We start from the raw sequence: 16548 nt of genomic DNA, 5'->3' as shown, positions 1-16548 counted from the left end.
TATAAGAAGTTAATATTGACAGACCTGGAACAAAAAATCAAAGACAGTATTTAGTCATTAAAATTTTGCTATTTCAATTTCATCAGTGTAAATAATTAATTTAAATGGAGAGGAGTGTTCATTGTAACCATAGGAGTTACTGTCTGTATTGTCCTAGTTTTTGTATTGGATAGGAGATTCAGAAATGCTTACCACATTATTAAAAAACAATTAAAGAAAGCAAGTAAAAGAGAGCCATGTTGTGTCCTGAATCAAAGATTAAGATTGAGATTTACCCAGTTCTGTGTATTTGAGTTCCAACAGAGAGAGAATATTCTTGCCTTACGGGAGTGTTCTAGCCTCCATTTACCAGATTTTAAAGCATAATGAAAAGTGATGATCATTACATTCCATTGCATTTTATTAACAACAACAACAAAAACTGGAGCCTAAAATTTCCAGAAATAGATCCAGACAGAAAATGTTAAGAACCATTTGATCTAGCAATCCCACTCCTGGGTATCTACCCAAAGGAAAAGAAGTCATTATACCAGAAAGACACTTGATGGCAGTATGAGTCACAATTGCAAAGATGTGGAACCAACCCATCAACCAGTGAGTGGATAAATAAAATGTGGTATCTCTACACCATGGAATATGACTTAGCAATAAAAAAGAACAAAATAATGTTTGTGTTTTTTTTTTTTTTGCAGCAATTTTGGATGGAGCTGGAGGATATTATTCTAAGTGAAGCAACTCAGGAATGGAAAACCAAATACTGTGTGTTCTCACTTATAAGTGAGAGCTAACTTATGGGTACAAAAAGGTATACAGAGTGACATAATGGACACTAGAGACTCAAAGTGGGGAGGGTAAGAGGGGGGCAAGGTATAAAAAACCACATATTGGGTACAATGTACACTACTCGGGTGACCGGTGCAGTAAAATCCCAGACTTCACTACTGTAGAATTCATCTATATGACCAAAAGCCATTTGTACCCCAAAAGCCATTGAAATTAAAAAAAAAAATACACACACACACACACACACACACACATAAAGAAAAAAAAGAAAATTATAAGAAGTTAATATTGACTGACCTGGAACAAAAAAACCAAGACAGTATTTAGTCATTAAAATTTTGCTATTTCATCAATGTAAATAATTAATTTAAATGGAGAGGAGTGTTCATTGTAACCATAGGAGTACATACATGTTTAGCTACTAAAGAAAAAGTAATCAGAAGCAAATTCAATGGACTTATCAGTTATTATTATTAGACTTATCAAAGACTTATCAGACTGATTTTTAAAGTCCTGGTATAATAGGTGCTTTTTGCACCAACAATAACAGGAAAAATGGAGGATAAGGTTTACAATCATAAGTGGCAAATGTGGCCTTCCCAATGATACTAAGAGTTCATGATCATTATAAAGGTCAATATGAGAATTTCACATGGTTAGTGGTCAAAGAGGAAAAATGCAGAGAGAAACTGTGGTAAAATAGAAAATTATAAAAACCATTCGATCCAGCAATCCCACTACTGGGTATCTACCCAAAGGAGAATAAATCATTATACTAAAAAGACACCTGATCACAGCACAATTCAGAATTGCAAAGATATGGAACCAACCTACATGCCCATCAACTGATGAGTGGATAAAGAAAGGTGAGTACAGAAATATAGACTAAGACAACTAAAATACCTTAAAAGTACCTTATAACGTTGGATTTGGCAAGGATTTCTTGGATATGACACCAAAAGCACAGACCACAAAAGTAAAAACAGATAAATTAGACTATTTCAAAACTAAAAACTTCTATACATCAAAGAACACAATCAACAAAGTGAAAAAGTAACCTTATGGAATAAGAGAAGATATTTGCAAATCATATATCTGATAGGGGATTAGTATCCAGAATATAGAAAGAAACTCCTACAAGTCAACAACAACGATAACTCTAATAACCCAATTTTTAAAATAGTCAAAGGACTTGAATAGACATTTTTCCAAAGACAACATACAAATGACCAGTAAGCATATGAAAAGATGCTCAGCATCACTCCTCATTAGGGAAATGCAAATCAAAACCACAATGAAATGTCACCTCACACCCACTATGATGGCTGCAATCTTAAAAAAGCAGAAAATAACAAGTGTTGGGGAGGATGTGGGAACCTCGGAACCCTTGTGCACTCTTGGTGAGAACGTAAAATGGTGCAGTTGCTATGAAAAACTACCGTGGTTCCTCAATAAATTAAAAATAGAAATACCGTAAGATTTAGTAATACCGCTTCTGGCTATATACTCAAAAGAACTGAAGGCAGGATCTCAAAAAGATGTGTGTACATTACAGCATTATACTTGTAAATACAATAATATAGATATTTGTACATAGCACCATTATTTACAATAGCCAAAAGCAACCCAAGTGTCCACTAATGGATGAATGGATTAAAAAAAGATATAAAATAAGAATATTATTCGGCTCTTTTAAAAAGGAAGGACATTCTGACATATGCTACAACATAGACGCATCTCGAGGACACTGTGCTCAGAGAAGTAAGCCAGTCACAGACAGACAAATACTTCATGATTTAACTGATATGAAGTGCTTGGAATAGTCAAACTCGCAGAAACAGAAAGTAGAATGGGGTTGCTGAGGCTGGAGGGAATGGAATGTTTAATGTTATTTAATGGGTACAGAGTTTGTTTTGCAAGATGAAAAAGTTCTGGAGATTGGTTGTACAACAATGGCGACATACTTAACACTACTGAATGTATACTTAAAAATGATTCAGATAGTCAACTTCTATTATATGTATTTCACCACAAAAATTTCTTAAAGTAGCAAGAAATAAATAAAATTGTAAAAACCTGATGTTAGTGGCTATGTAGGGAAATGGATATCATATACTCACAACAGGAAGCGTAGCTTTCTGGAGTCATTTGAGTCTGTGAAGAGAGTTATAAAACCGTAAGTGCTCACTGCTGAGGCAATGCCACTCCAGGGGATACACGTGTACACTAAATTTACAGAGATGCTCACAGCTGCACGATTTAAAGTAGTCAAAACCGTTTAACAACTCAAGAGATGGGCTACATATCCTTTAGTATAAGCACAATGGCATAAAATCATGCAATCATTCATTCATGATCTTTTTTGAGCACGAACAAGCAGATGAAAGTTATGCTTTCCACAGAAAAATACAATTTCAGAGCATTTATAGACTTCTAGAAACCCATCCATGGGACTTCCTTTGGGAAGGTTAAGAATCCTGAGAAAAAGCCTCTTCAAATGTGTTTGTGAACTCTGCCGGTACAGGGAAATACTACTGGAAACAAAATTAAGTGTAGAAACAGACCAGACCAGAATATACATGCTGATTCCCGTTACATGAAAGGTCCAGCGCCAGGCGGGCAGGCAGCCAGCCACAGAAAAGGGAGAGGGGCCCAGGAGGAAGTGGCTAGACCTGACGCTAGGCACCAGGGGAGGCGGGGAAGGAGGGCAGAGGCAGGAGAGTTCACTGTGAGAGCTCAACAAGGAGTAGCTGCTGCCAAACATCTACATTCATTTACCCGCATTTCACAGACACAGGCTTGGGGAGGTTAAGTAACTTGCTCCCAGACATAAAGTTGCCAAGTAGTCCAGTCAGGATTCGAACCAGCTCCAGTGCCCTATTAGGTCCAAATCCACTCAGATGGGGAAATGGAGAGTCAGGGACAAGCAACAACCAGGGGCCCATTCAGGAAACATCAGCCTGCCCTCAAGGTCTTCTGAATTGAACCCTGCCACTGTGACAACCACCCTCACAGGACAGGGCTCTCTGGCCACAGGAGGTGGGTTCTGAGAGCACCATGCCCCTCCTCACACAAACACAGATTCCACAACCCACACCACGGGGAAGAAGGTTTAAATGTAAAAAACGAAACCATACAAGTTCCACAAGAAAGTATGGATTAATATTTATGTACTCTTGGGGTGGAAAAGATCTACACATAACAAGTTCAGAAACCACAGTGATAAACTAACCTAAGAAAATCGTGTAACTTTTATCTACCTGAAACACAAAATTAAAAGGCAACCTATAAACTGGAAAAAAATATTTGCATCAAATATAACAAAAGATTATCAATATCCTTAAGATGTGAATGGCTTTTGCAAAACAATCAATAGAAAAATGACTAGGAATTAGAAAATCATACACACACACACACACACACACACACACACCACAAATGGCCAATTGACACAGGGTAGAGATGTTCAGTCGCCAGCAGACAAAGCAATGCTCACATCCACAGGGAAAGCAGACTCAATCCGTCGGAGGAATAAAGCCGGTTCTGAGGAAGAGGGGAAGGCATCAGGTTTGCCTCACCAGTGAGAACACTAATTGAAAAAATCCCTCCCTGCTGGGCAGTTTAGCAATATGAACCTGAAGTCTTAAGAGTTTAACAGTCATTTCCTTCTCGAAATGTATGTATTCAGCATTCCCAAAGAGATAACAACAGACGTGAAAAAGTCTGAGCTACAAGGAAAGTCATCACAAGTATTATTTTCTAAGACGAAAAAAAAACTAGAAAATACCCTGTATGTCCATTGAAACAAGATTGTTTAAATTGATACAGCCATGCAAGGGAACATCCCGTCATCATTAAAAAAGGTGTTCACTATTTATTAAAGTCACAAAATAGAATCTATGGCATAATCCCATTTTTGTTTAAAAATGTACTTATCCCATGCATACAAAAGAAATCCTCCAAAAGCAAATGTGCCCATAACAATTGTTACTGGTAAGATTACTGAGGACTTTTATAAAAAATTTCCTTATTTGCAAACTTTACAGTAAACTTTTTTTTTTTTACATATTAGAACTCAATGAAGAATTATTTAAAAGAGAGGAAAGGCAGTGCAGGGCTGGAGGTCCTGGAGGGTGGCAGCAGGTCATCCTAACTAGCAGGCTGAAAGGTGCTGGAGGGGATGCCTTCACTCAGAGGAAGTTCACAGCCACCTGCCTTGGAACATGTACCTGTTCATCTTTTCGTAATGTTAGTATTCATTTTGCTATCTTCCTGTTGCCATTTCCAAACAGCGTCAGTATGTTTTTGTTAAATACGAACATTTAAAACATATCGTAAGTATCTGTAAGCCTATTTGGGTGTCTTCATTTCATGCCCGCACTGCACCATAATGAGTACCACACAAAGCCAGAGGATGACACTTCCTCCAGAGGTCTCACTGCACATGGAGAGGTTAGCCCTGGCATTAAGGGTCCTTGGAATCTCTCAGCAGTCATAGTCAGTAAGATGCACCAAGGGCAGCTGAGTCAATCTCCTTTTTGTAACAACAGGCCGTTCCTGCGGTTCTCAGTGCCGCCAACCTGGGCATACTGAAGAGCCTCAACCAATACTGGCTCTCAGGGTACTTTCCTTTTTAAAAGAAGCTCAAGTTCAACTTTTGCTATTCTTATGCTCCATAACTTCTAATTTGCACAAGATCAGCCATGCCCACTCACTGAATTCTATTATACTACCCACGCCTCTGGAAATTCACAAAGTCTGAATTCAGATCTATGCATAAGGATGCAAACGGATTAGCAATAATTGCTGGCACTGCCATCAACACCTCCTGTCGATCTCACCCGATCTGAGGATAAATGAAGGCAAAGAATGTGGCCCCAGCCCCTGGATTGGAGTGGAGGCAAGGAGGGTGGTGAGCTGTCTTCAGCAGTCGGCCTCACCTCTCTGCTCCTGTATCAACAAGTGCCATTTCATCCCCACTTCCAATCCCCGACATTTATACCCCGTGAATCAATTCTTCTTCAGCATGCCAGTTGCTGGAGACAGCACCATTTACATACAGGCATCTATAGCAGTTATCTTCCAGGGTGGAAGCAAGAGTTTTGTAATCATAAAAAACAGGACGAGAAACAAGGAGTTCTGAAAAGAAGAGAAGGCGGTTATAGAGGTGCTGGGGTAAAAAGCAAAGGGGTAAGATAGGAAAGGAGGCCTGGATTGTTTCTGGGGCATCCAGGGAAAGGAGTTGCAAGCAGAAAGAGGACCCTGGATTCTGCACACAGCAGTGCCCCATCTTGGAGGTGCCATGAGCACAGACAGAAGGTTTACTAGGTGGGCGGCACGGTGACTTCTCCCCAGCACTCCACCCGTTTGTCAGTAGTGTACACGTGGAGGGGTCACCAAGATACAACGGCACAGGCAAACAAGACACAGTTGCAAGGATGGCAACCAGTCCCGCAGCTCATGGGAAGGAAAGAATCCTTCAGGTCAATGATCCCCCACCATTTGTGTGGTGGCTAGTCCCAGTTCAGCCCTTATCTCCCCTTCTCAGGCAGACAGGCCCAGGTGAGTAGAACAAGCCTCCCTTGCTGCTCCCTTTGAAACAAGCACCTTCCTTCTCAGCACAGAGGCTGGCAGTGGCTTCCATTCTACGCCCAAAGTTTGTCTCCTGTAAGCAAAACCTTACACCCCAAGAGGTAACACAGAACAGCAGTGCAAGGACAGAACAGTCCCACCCAGGACACAGAGGCAGTTTGCAAGCCAAGATGTATCCTCCAGATTCCACGTGATCCTGCTCACACCTTTGCACAGCCTCTGCTTGCTTACTGTAGCACGCACACAGGGAAGCCCAGACGTTTTAGTCACTCACCAAAAGGAAAAAAACAAGGCAAATTCTTTAGTGAGGTAAGAATTACGCATACACTTAGACCCAAATCCCAGCCTCCCAAAGACTATGGAATATGCATATTATGTGTCCATTTCTGTTTTTATTCAGGCTTTCCCCTAACCAAACAAAAATAAGTACCACTTAGAACTCCAACCAGGTAATGTTTTAAAATATTATGGCAAAGTACTCCCCACCTACACGCCCACCTTCATTGGCTTGAGTGGTTTCATCACATTTCAAACCAATGATTACCAACTCTCAACAGAGAGCAGATCCCATCCCCACTCAGCAGTCTGCAGACCACTTGGGATAATACCAGTTCTATCTGTGGTTACCATGCTCTCCTACATGGCCTTACTTACTTGGAGCTAGCAAATCTAGACCTAAATCTACAATATGAAGATACATCCAAAGTCGTTATGAAGGCAATGTGATAGGGGTCGAGAAATGTAACATAGCAATACAACAATTCTAATGAGTTTAGAACTCAAACCTTTATTTGTGCTGTAAAGGGGAAGAAAAGTGATTAGTAATTATGTACATGACGTAACAGAATTAGTTCTTACCATACAGAGCAACATACCAGTACTTTCAACCATCTACTTCCACAGTTTCAATTTCACAACAGCATACCCGAGACTACTTCCCCATACATGCGTGACTAATACACTCTAAATCCCAACGACAGTAATTGTTTGCATCATCCCCAAGTCATTAAGAACTGAACTACCATGTCAACATATTTTTAAACATTTAAAAAATGGAACCCAGAAGACAGAAAGATCCCAACGATAAAAATAACCATGATTTTTAAAATTTCAAGTGAAATTTAAAGGGAAGAAGGAAATGATAAAAAGCCATTGGTATTACTTTACCAATTCAATAGATGCAGCTCAGAACCAAGCAGAGTTTTCAGATCACACATGTAGTAAAGGCACCTCGCCCACTCTCTCCCCACAATCCCCATCCCCTTCCCTTTTTAGCTCTTGTTTTCCAAACTGATTTTAGGTGATAGTTTCCCCTCTAGTCTTGGCTCATTTAAAAAGCACAAACATTTAAATTAAAAATACAATAAATTATTCATTCTAACCTTAGCAAAGGTACATGGATTCTGTCTGCTACCAAATATTAATTTTACAGTGACCACAAAAGGTTATTTGGTTGTTACAAAGACTACAATTTGAAGATACTAGATAGGCAAAAATTTTGCCATTATTAATATCGACCAAACACAGAAAAGACAACAGATGTGTTTCTAAGGCACGATTTACATACTAAATTCCCTTGAAATTCAATGCAATTTCACTTCGCTCATGATTTTCAATCACAAGACACCTGTGACAAATGAGGAACAAATCCAGAAGAGCCCATCTAATCTCGTCTTAAGTGGTCCCTTAAATACGTTAAAAGCCCACAATATAGGCATTTACAAGGCTTTTCTAAGACTTCCAGCTCCTGAAAAAAATCACACCTTCACAGTTTCAAATCAACCACCTAAGTTGCTAAGGGGCAGCGAAGGATGCTGATCTGCTGCGTATGCAAGTCTGACACCCATCTTTCAAGTGACTAATTCACTTGATAACACCCACACCCCAAACAAAACAACCCTCTGAAACAGGCTGTCTTGGCCACCAGGAGGAAGCTGGTAAAGACATTTCCCCTGCCTGTGAGATGGCATCACACACCCCTCCCTTTGGTTCTCGGAAAACTGGTGACTCTGTGTCATCTGTTTTCAGTTAACACTTCTTCAGTCTTCCCCACCTTGTAGCAAAGCAAAACAATTTTTGTTTGTTAGTTTGTCTGTTTGCACTTAAAGTTCTAAGCACTTTGGAAAGTTTCTAAGCAACTTCTCACTTCCAAGCAACAACTTAACCAACACTAACAACTTACTATTATTAATTAGTATTTTCTTGGCTCACTCACGCACTAAATTCCCCAAAGCCCCAGAGAATTCCCTTCAACCTGCATTTCCTACCACCCCCACCACCCACACTGTATCTCCAACCAACCCTCTCCCCCCCTTCTTCACCCTCATCCCTCCCAGTACCAGTGCCAAGCTGCATACCCCCATCCCCCACACTGCAACGCCCACGGGACCAGTGCCAAGCTGTCCCCTTCTCCCCGTCCCCCACAACTCCCACCTCAGGGTCCTCTTACTAGAATGCCAAGAAAGTATTATGAAATCTAACGAAGTAAAGTTCAAGTTTAAAAAAACGAAGCAAGAACAAAAGAGCACTACCGGTGTACCCACCATTCCCTTCTCCTAGTAATCTGCAGTGCAATCACAATGCCCAAACTAGACCTGCCATTTCTCACACACAGATTTAGGAATGACCAACTTGTACCCTCCCAGAGTTTAGCACAACACAATGACACCCTTAATTTGACAATCTGCTTCCTCTAATATATCCCCAGTCTAAGGCATTTAAAATTAAACAGCTCTTCAACGCCCCAAGTTATTTCATCAGGCTAAGAACTTCTCCGAGCAACGCACAAGAAGGCAGGCAAACAGGTGGGTAGGTGAGAGGTCACGGGGCTCCATCTGCAAGCTCCGTCTACAAGGCATCAATCTGCGTTGTGGCATCAACGTTAAAATGTTCTACAGCTTAGGGATCTTCTTGAAGCAAGGTTCCAAGCACAAAACTAGTATGACCGGAGGCTCAATTTAGAAGATGCGGCATCTGAAAACCTTTACCCCAGGAAAGGAGGGGTGCCTGCTGGCATTCATGGGCTCTGGAACAAGCATTTATTCAAAGCTGATGGCCCCTCGAGCCGGATGCATCTGCTGTGGACTTTTTAAGATTGCCCCCCATAAGCTCATCTGCAAACTTTAAATGGTAGCCTCCTGAATACAGGGCTTCCTGAGCAAGGCCTGGAAACAGAACATTGGAGAACTTCCTCCTCCTAAGCCTCTGGAAATTCAATCTGCAGGCATCAATTGAGGCGGGCTCTCTCCTCCAGGGTCTCCCCTCCTGCACTGCTAGGACTCACACTGGCCAGGGGCTCCATGTCTCCCGGTTCCATCTGCTCGCCATGAGGAACACTATAGTAACAAACCACGGTCCATGAAGCATTTTTGTAACTTTCAGCTGGATGGCTGCAGGCCCACCCAAGGGTGCACATTCACTCCCCACCCTCTCTGCAGGCAAGCAACACTGATCCGCCCCACCCCAGCCTCAGCGGGAAGGCCTCTCTTCCTCCACCATTACCAACAATACCGACTCCAACAGCCACTCGGCTACTGTCCCGGGCTTACCAGATGACCAGGTAATGTTTTAAGTGAATGGATAAGTTAAAGGGAGGAAGAAGGGGTGGAGTGAGCTCACAAGAAGAGTTTAGCGCCAAACCTAGAGAAAAGTCCAAAAGGAGCACTGCCACCTGGAAAATAAAGCGTTGGTCAATGTTGTCCCCAACACCCGAGCAGCGTGCCTCGCAGTCCCCGCCTGTCAAACATGCTAGGTGCCGCACCAGTCACCGGTGAGGATGGAGCCTTAACTCCACATCACTCCTCAGACCACCCCTCACTTCCGCCCAGGGGCCTGGCTTCGCACCCAGACCTGGACGCTCCACCAGGCTCCACCAGGCTGAGCGAAAATTACATACCACCCTGGGCCAGAGCGGTCAGCCCCGTCGAGCTAAGTTCAGTTCCACAAGACCAGGCCTCATCCCCAGGCGGGTTCACAGCCCTTGGTCTGGAAAAAAAGGGGCTGCTGGCATGGACAAGTTGAAGCTTAGCCCTCCCGGCCCTCCTGCAGCCCTGCACCCACTGCCTGCCTTCCTGATCATTTCCAGGGCTGCTGCGGCCTATTCCTCCTGACTCCTCCACCCCTTCTACCTCTCCCTGCCTTCCTCCTTCCACACAGACCAGCGCACCCGGGCTCGCTCAGCCATGCAAGAGCGGCGCCCTCCCAGAGGTCAAGTTCCCCCTCCACCAGGCAGTAGGGACAGCCTGGCCTGGAGCGTGGCTGTTCTGCCTGGGGGCCCCTGCGGATATTTTCCATGCAGCCTGCCCCACTGTGGTCCCCCTAGACCTAGTCTCCTTGCCAAGCTTCCTTCTCGCACCCCCAGCCCGCCCCCTAGTCTCATCTAACTCAGTCATCTCTCCCTGTCTCCTGAAGCCCTGAGCTAGCCACTTCCTCCCCCACAACTACACCCAGGGGCGCATCCCTCCCTGTCGCTAACTCCTGCTGGACCGGCCACAACTTTTGCTTTTATAGCCCTCAGCCGCGTCACCGGGGTCATTGCTCAACGGGACGATTCCTCCACGGCCACCGGAAAAAAAGTCCCTCCCCGACCCTGCCCGGAGAGACTCCCGGGCGGTGCATGGTCTCCCAGGCGGCCCCCACGCAAGGACCCCAGTGTATCCGCGCTTCTCTTTAACAGTGCTTTTTGGGATCGCGGACAGCGCTCAAGGTGACATTTGGGAGGCGAATGCCATGAGGAAGAAGACCCCTTTTCTTCCCGGATGTTGTTGAGGTCGGGCGGGGGACGTGCTTCCCCCAGACGGGCTGGGGGCGTGGCGGGCGGGGGCGCCCTCTTGAGCGGGCGACGGGAGCCGCCGGGGTCGCTTGAGGTCACCACGCCCAGCCGAGGCCCGAAAGAAGGGCCGGCAGGACATCTGGAAAATTCCAGGCGGCGGCGGAGGGATCTCTGCAGAGGGCGCGTCCCGCCGGGAGGCGCGCGTGACTTTCGGGCGGTGGTTCCGAGTTGGGCTCGGCCGATGACGTCAGCGCCCGGTCGCGGGTTGGGGGCGGGGCGGCCCAGAAGGCCAGCGGGGTGCTGCGAGGGGACGTGGAACGCTCCGCACCCCAACAGGCGGTTTCTCTGGCCAGGAAACCCTGCTGCGGGCTGATAGCGTCCAGGAGCTAGTGGGTGACAACATGGAGCCCCGTGGAGCCGCGCGGGCGCTTCAGGGGCAGGCATCGTGGTTTTGACTCTTCCCAGGGGCCTGGCGAGGGGACGTGTTTCCTGAGAATGCGCATCCCTGCCGGGGTAGAACATTCAAGAAGTGTGTTCAGGATGGATTAAGTGGGAAGAGGCCGTTGCAAAATAATGTAAAACCAAGATATTGTGCGGAAAGCAGTATCTGACATAGCCGAGGGACAGGCTGTCGGCTCATTTTACATTTGGGTGGGGTGGGGAGAAAGGTGATTTTTATTTATTTATTTATTTTTTATTTGCTGCATTTGCAAGCAGGCATCTCCAGCCTGGCTCTTCTGGAAGCAAACCTGGTGAACTCCTGAGCCCTCCAGCAAGGCGGGCAGGGCCCGAATGTCTGGAGAGGACTTTGGACCGTGTAGCGGGCACCTCCCTTGCTAGGGGGTGCAGGGTGATGAGGAAGCTCTGGCCCCTGAGGTAGAGGATAAAAAAGGACCCCGGTTCAAGTAACCAGAATGGAAAATGGCATCTGACAGGAACTCCTGCCAGGAACCTCTCCCTGGTTAACACCCACACCCCATACAAAACAACCCCTTAAAAACAGGCCCCCTTGGCAACCGAGAGGAAGCTGGTGAAGACATTTCGTCTGTGTCTGTGAGGTGGCATCAGCAGGCAGGGCTGGGCCTGACATGCACCCCTCCCTGTGCTTCTCGGAAAACTGGTGACTGTGTGTCATCTGACCTTCAGCACAGAAGGTGGTGATATGGCAAGTCCAGGCTTGCTCCCTGGCGGCTGCTTAGCCCTGTTTCTCTGCCAGGGGAAGATTCCGGCAGTGCGGCCTCCTCCAGGATCTGCCCCATCAGTCTCGTCCTGACTGTATCTCCAGGGGTGGGTTGGGGTGGGGTGATTTGGCCTGAAAGAACCGTGTGGAAAGAGGGAATTGTCTGTCAAAATGTTCTAGAAAGCTGGGCAGCTTATGAAACCAATGGAGGAGTCTTCACTGCTGCTTCACAGTACTGGGCAGTGGAGTCAGCCAGACCTTTCTTTATCTCACCAGGCATCTGAGAGGTGGGTCGTCCCTGCTGTAGTGCTGTTTCTGGGCCCCAGTTGATGTCTTAACTTGCTTTTCTCTATCTCAGGTCTCAAAATCTCTCTAATTCACACACATCATTCCCAAATCCCAGAAACAAACTATGGTAGATTTTATTTTTCAAAAAAGAGTGGGATCCATTCGCTTTTGAAGGCCAAGGTGGGAGGATTGCCTAGAGGCCAGGAGTTCGAGACCAGCCTGGGAAACACAGCAAGACCCTGTCTCTACAAAAAATGAAAGAAAAAAAAAAAAGCCAGGTGCACATGACTGCCTGTAGTCTCAGCTACTGGGGAGACTGAGGCAGCAGGATCCCTTGAGCCTAGGATTTTGAGGCTGCAGTGAGCTATGATTGTGCCACTGCACTCCAGGCTGGCCAACAAGAGTGAGACCCTTTCTAATACATATATATATATAGATTTTTTTTTTAAGTAGAGAGAATTACTGACATACAAAACATAGGATTCTGTAACGCATAGGCTTCCCTGTCACAAAGGGAACCAAGTCTCCTTTGTGCCCTTGTATCTGGAGCTGCCTTTGCCACCCTGGGTTTTCAAGGACAAAAGGGCACTGTTTCAGAGGGTCCTTATGTGGAAGCTTTGCTGGCCTCCAAGTTCCACACAGCTCGTTTTTCTCGGGAAAGGAATGTATTTAAGGAGAGATGAGCTGAGGGTAGACAACCACATGGATATCTCTGTCCTGCCTTAAGGGGCCAAAGCTGTGCCCACAGTAAGGAGGGTACACATCGGGCCTGGGTTCTGCTCTCTTCCTCTACAAATAAGTCTAAAAATACCTCTGCCCAGCTGGAGGGTGAGAGCAGGAAGGCCGGTGTCAGCAGATTTCTCTAGATCAAAACAAGTTGTTCCAGAAAACAGCAGCAAACAGAGGCCCTTGGATTCCGGTGTGGGGCTGGGTGGTGAAGGGCCCGCCCTGCCTGTGTGGGTGGCCACCTCCTGCTTCTTCCCAGGCAGACAGAGGAACAGGAGGGGGCTGCTTTGGCAACATCTGGATTCCAGGGTTAGGGCCCTGTCTCCAAGCCCTTTCTTTCTTTCTTTTTTTTTTGATGGAGTCTCACTCTGTTGCCCAGGCTGGAGTGCAGTGGTGTGATCTCTGCTCACTGCACCCTCCACCTCCTGGGTTCAAGTGATTTTCCTGCCTCAGCCTCCCGAGTAGCTGGGACTATAGGCTTACACCACCACATTGGCTAATTTTTTTTGTGTGTGTGTATTTTTAGTAGAGACGGGGTTTTACCACATTGGCCAGGCTGGTCTCCAACTCCTGACCTCAAGTGATCCACCTGCCTTGACCTCCCAAAGTGCTGGGATTACAGGGGTAGCCACCGCGCCTGGCCCCTGTCTCCAAGCCCTTTCTTGCGGCTATTGCCAATCAGGGTCACTGGTCTCCCAGGTGCCTGGCCCCCCCACATCTTGTTCTGAAGCCAGGTCAGCTCTGTGGTTTCCAAACATATAGACAGACCAGTCCCAGGAAGTACCCGGGATTTCCCACAGGAGCCCCTGGAAAAGGGGAGCAGAAGCCGGGTAAGAAAGGGTGGTTCTTCAGGCTTATACCAAGGGCAGGACAATGACAGTGTTGCTACTACTGCTTGAGAATGTGCAGGGCCCCAGCCCTCCATTCTCCACGGGTCCAGTTCTGGAGCTGTGGCCTCCAGGGCCATTTTGGGCTCCCCGCTCACCAGAGATCTGAGGCCTAGGCCCTTTCTGAGCCCTGAGGCCCCCCAGCTCAGGGCCTGGGTCTGGAAACTGCACTGTCACTGTGTGCTGGCCGGGAGCCCGCCTTTCATGCCTCGCAGCCAGTGCAGGAAACACAAGCTGGGCCCCACCCCCAACTCTAACCGGCCTCTTCCTGTGAGGCTCTGGCCTGCTCTGCCCCCACCTCTCATGTGACCAGGGTAGGCCACCGCTCCCAGCCTTGCTTCCCCCATTTTGAGGCTCCTCTCGGCCCTAACATCTCTTGATTCTGACAGTGTAGTGTTTCCTGGAACACTCTTCACCTAGTTGCTGCCTAGTCCACTTCCACTGCTCCTTCAGGCCTCTGCCCTAAGGTCACCACTCAGCCAGCCTCCTGACCACAACTCTAAAGCGCCGCCCCAACTTGATCTCCTCGAGGGAGGGGTTTCGGTCTGTTTTGCCCGGGATTGCTGTGCCCTGGCACGTGACTCTGCACTTTGTTTTGTAAAGGTCACTGAGCACCCTGAGGCTCTGGGTAAATATTTGTGGACTGACTGAGGAAGGGAGTTCCCAGGTCAGCTGCGACCCCATAAATGTGATGACAGGCCCAGCTCTGTGGGGTGCCAGGTCAGGAGGCAGCAGAGGGAAGAAGGACAGCGGCTGCTCTCAGTGGACTGGGACTGCCTGGGGTGGCCAAGGGGAACTGGGGCGCACTCTCAGCCACACGTTGGCAAAGGCATTTGAGGGAGAGGGCATCAGAGGGAGGGGGGACTCCCATGGCCCTGGTTTACAAAGCTGAGGTGAGGTGAGGTGAGCATGCCCCAGGGCTGCTGCACCTACAGGAGCCGACTGTCCCAACCCCAGCCCCACGGGCCCTTCCTCCTTCCCAACTGTCCTGGGCCCTCCCTCAGCACCTCCCATCCCCCCCAGACATACTGAGCCCTCCGGCTATTTTTAACACTTTGACCTAATGTGGGCTGGTCCACCACATGTGCTGGAAAGCAGGCCGCCCACCAGGAAGGCGAGGCAGGGGAGGACCCTCAGGAGGGGGCTTCTCACTCTTGCATTTGACCCGTCACCTCGGGCTGTGTGGGGTCTGTGCACGCCCTTTCCTCACTATTGCCAAGGCAGATCTAAGGGGGGCTTCCTCTGCCCAGGGCCAAGCCCCAGGCCTCGGGCTGTACTTTACAGGAAAGAACTTTGCGGTGTCAGCCCCCTGCATCCGGATGTCCTGGGACTGTCCCCTGTTCCCTGCCATGCTAGAGTGCCTGGGCACCTGCCCCTTACCCCAGGCCTTGGTCCCCCGTCCTCCTGAGCACGCACCCACTCCTTGGAGCCTTGCCTGAGCTGGCACCCTAGAACACCCTGTCCTCCTTGCCTCCTCCTGCCTCTTCACCAGCTCACTGCTACCTCTGTCTCCTGTAGCCCCATCCTGTCACAGCGCTCACGAGACCTTCCTGTTCCCACCCTGCCACGCTGAGCGCCTGTGTCCTCACTCCTGTTCCCGCAGAGAGAAGGCCTGTGGAATGCGTGGCTGGGCCCCATAGCCCTGCCTCCCCGGGCTGCCCTGCACCTCCAGCGGCCCCTAGACCTCCTCCAACCCTCCCCACCCTCCTTGGCCAAATAAGCGAGCCCAGCTTTCCTAGGCCCCACACTTTCGCCTGTGCTAACCTTTCCAGCCTCCTCCCCAAGGCCACCCACTGGGAATCCTGGCGCCAGCTCCTCTGAGCAGGGAGCCCAGGTGCTGACATCCCACTACCTCCACCACTAGGTTTGCAAAGCCCTCTGTCTTCAGGACCGCCAGCCGCCCCCACTGCCAGAGCCTACCACTTCCTCTTGGGTCCCTGCTGATGGGAATGGCCTGCACTGTGCTTGTCCCGGTGGCCCCATCACAGCACCAGTTGTGAGTGTCCTTGAATCTCTGAAGGAGCCTTTTCTGCCCCAACCCACCTTGGTCTGACTGAGTGCCCTCTGTGAGCAAGTTGGCCATGGTGCCAGGGCTTCTGCGGGGAGTAGAACCCCCCTGCCCGGGAGGCTGCTGACCTTGACAATACTGTATGGGAGGCCTGTGCGCTCGCTGGCTGGGAGAACTTGTCAGGGTCACTGCCACCCCCACAACAAAGTGCCAAGGTCAGATGGGCACCGGACAAAGAAGTCCTTGGGAAGAGCTGGGACTATTATTCTCTCTTTTGCAAATTATGTCAAATAGTTAAAAATAGCAGGAAGAC

At 47.8% G+C, this 16548-nt stretch overlaps 1 non-coding gene across 7 annotated transcripts in view; it reads right to left on the bottom strand.

The window, feature by feature from the left end:
* Positions 1 to 16548, bottom strand: part of LOC100981043 (uncharacterized) — a 50093-nt gene extending 33545 nt beyond the window's left edge. For 4 of the 7 annotated variants that reach the window (XR_010113436.1, XR_010113438.1, XR_008620205.2 and 1 more), the window contains exon 1: positions 1 to 16548. This exon is cut by the window's left edge. This is a non-coding gene — a transcript (uncharacterized LOC100981043). The other 3 variants (XR_010113435.1, XR_010113437.1, XR_010113439.1) reach the window with 1 other exon arrangement.

Source organism: Pan paniscus, chromosome 9, assembly GCF_029289425.2.
Source record: "Pan paniscus chromosome 9, NHGRI_mPanPan1-v2.0_pri, whole genome shotgun sequence".
Classification (NCBI taxonomy): domain Eukaryota; kingdom Metazoa; phylum Chordata; class Mammalia; order Primates; family Hominidae; genus Pan; species Pan paniscus.
The sequence above is the reverse complement of the archived record's forward strand: the minus strand, read 5'-3'. Positions and strand labels throughout refer to the sequence as shown.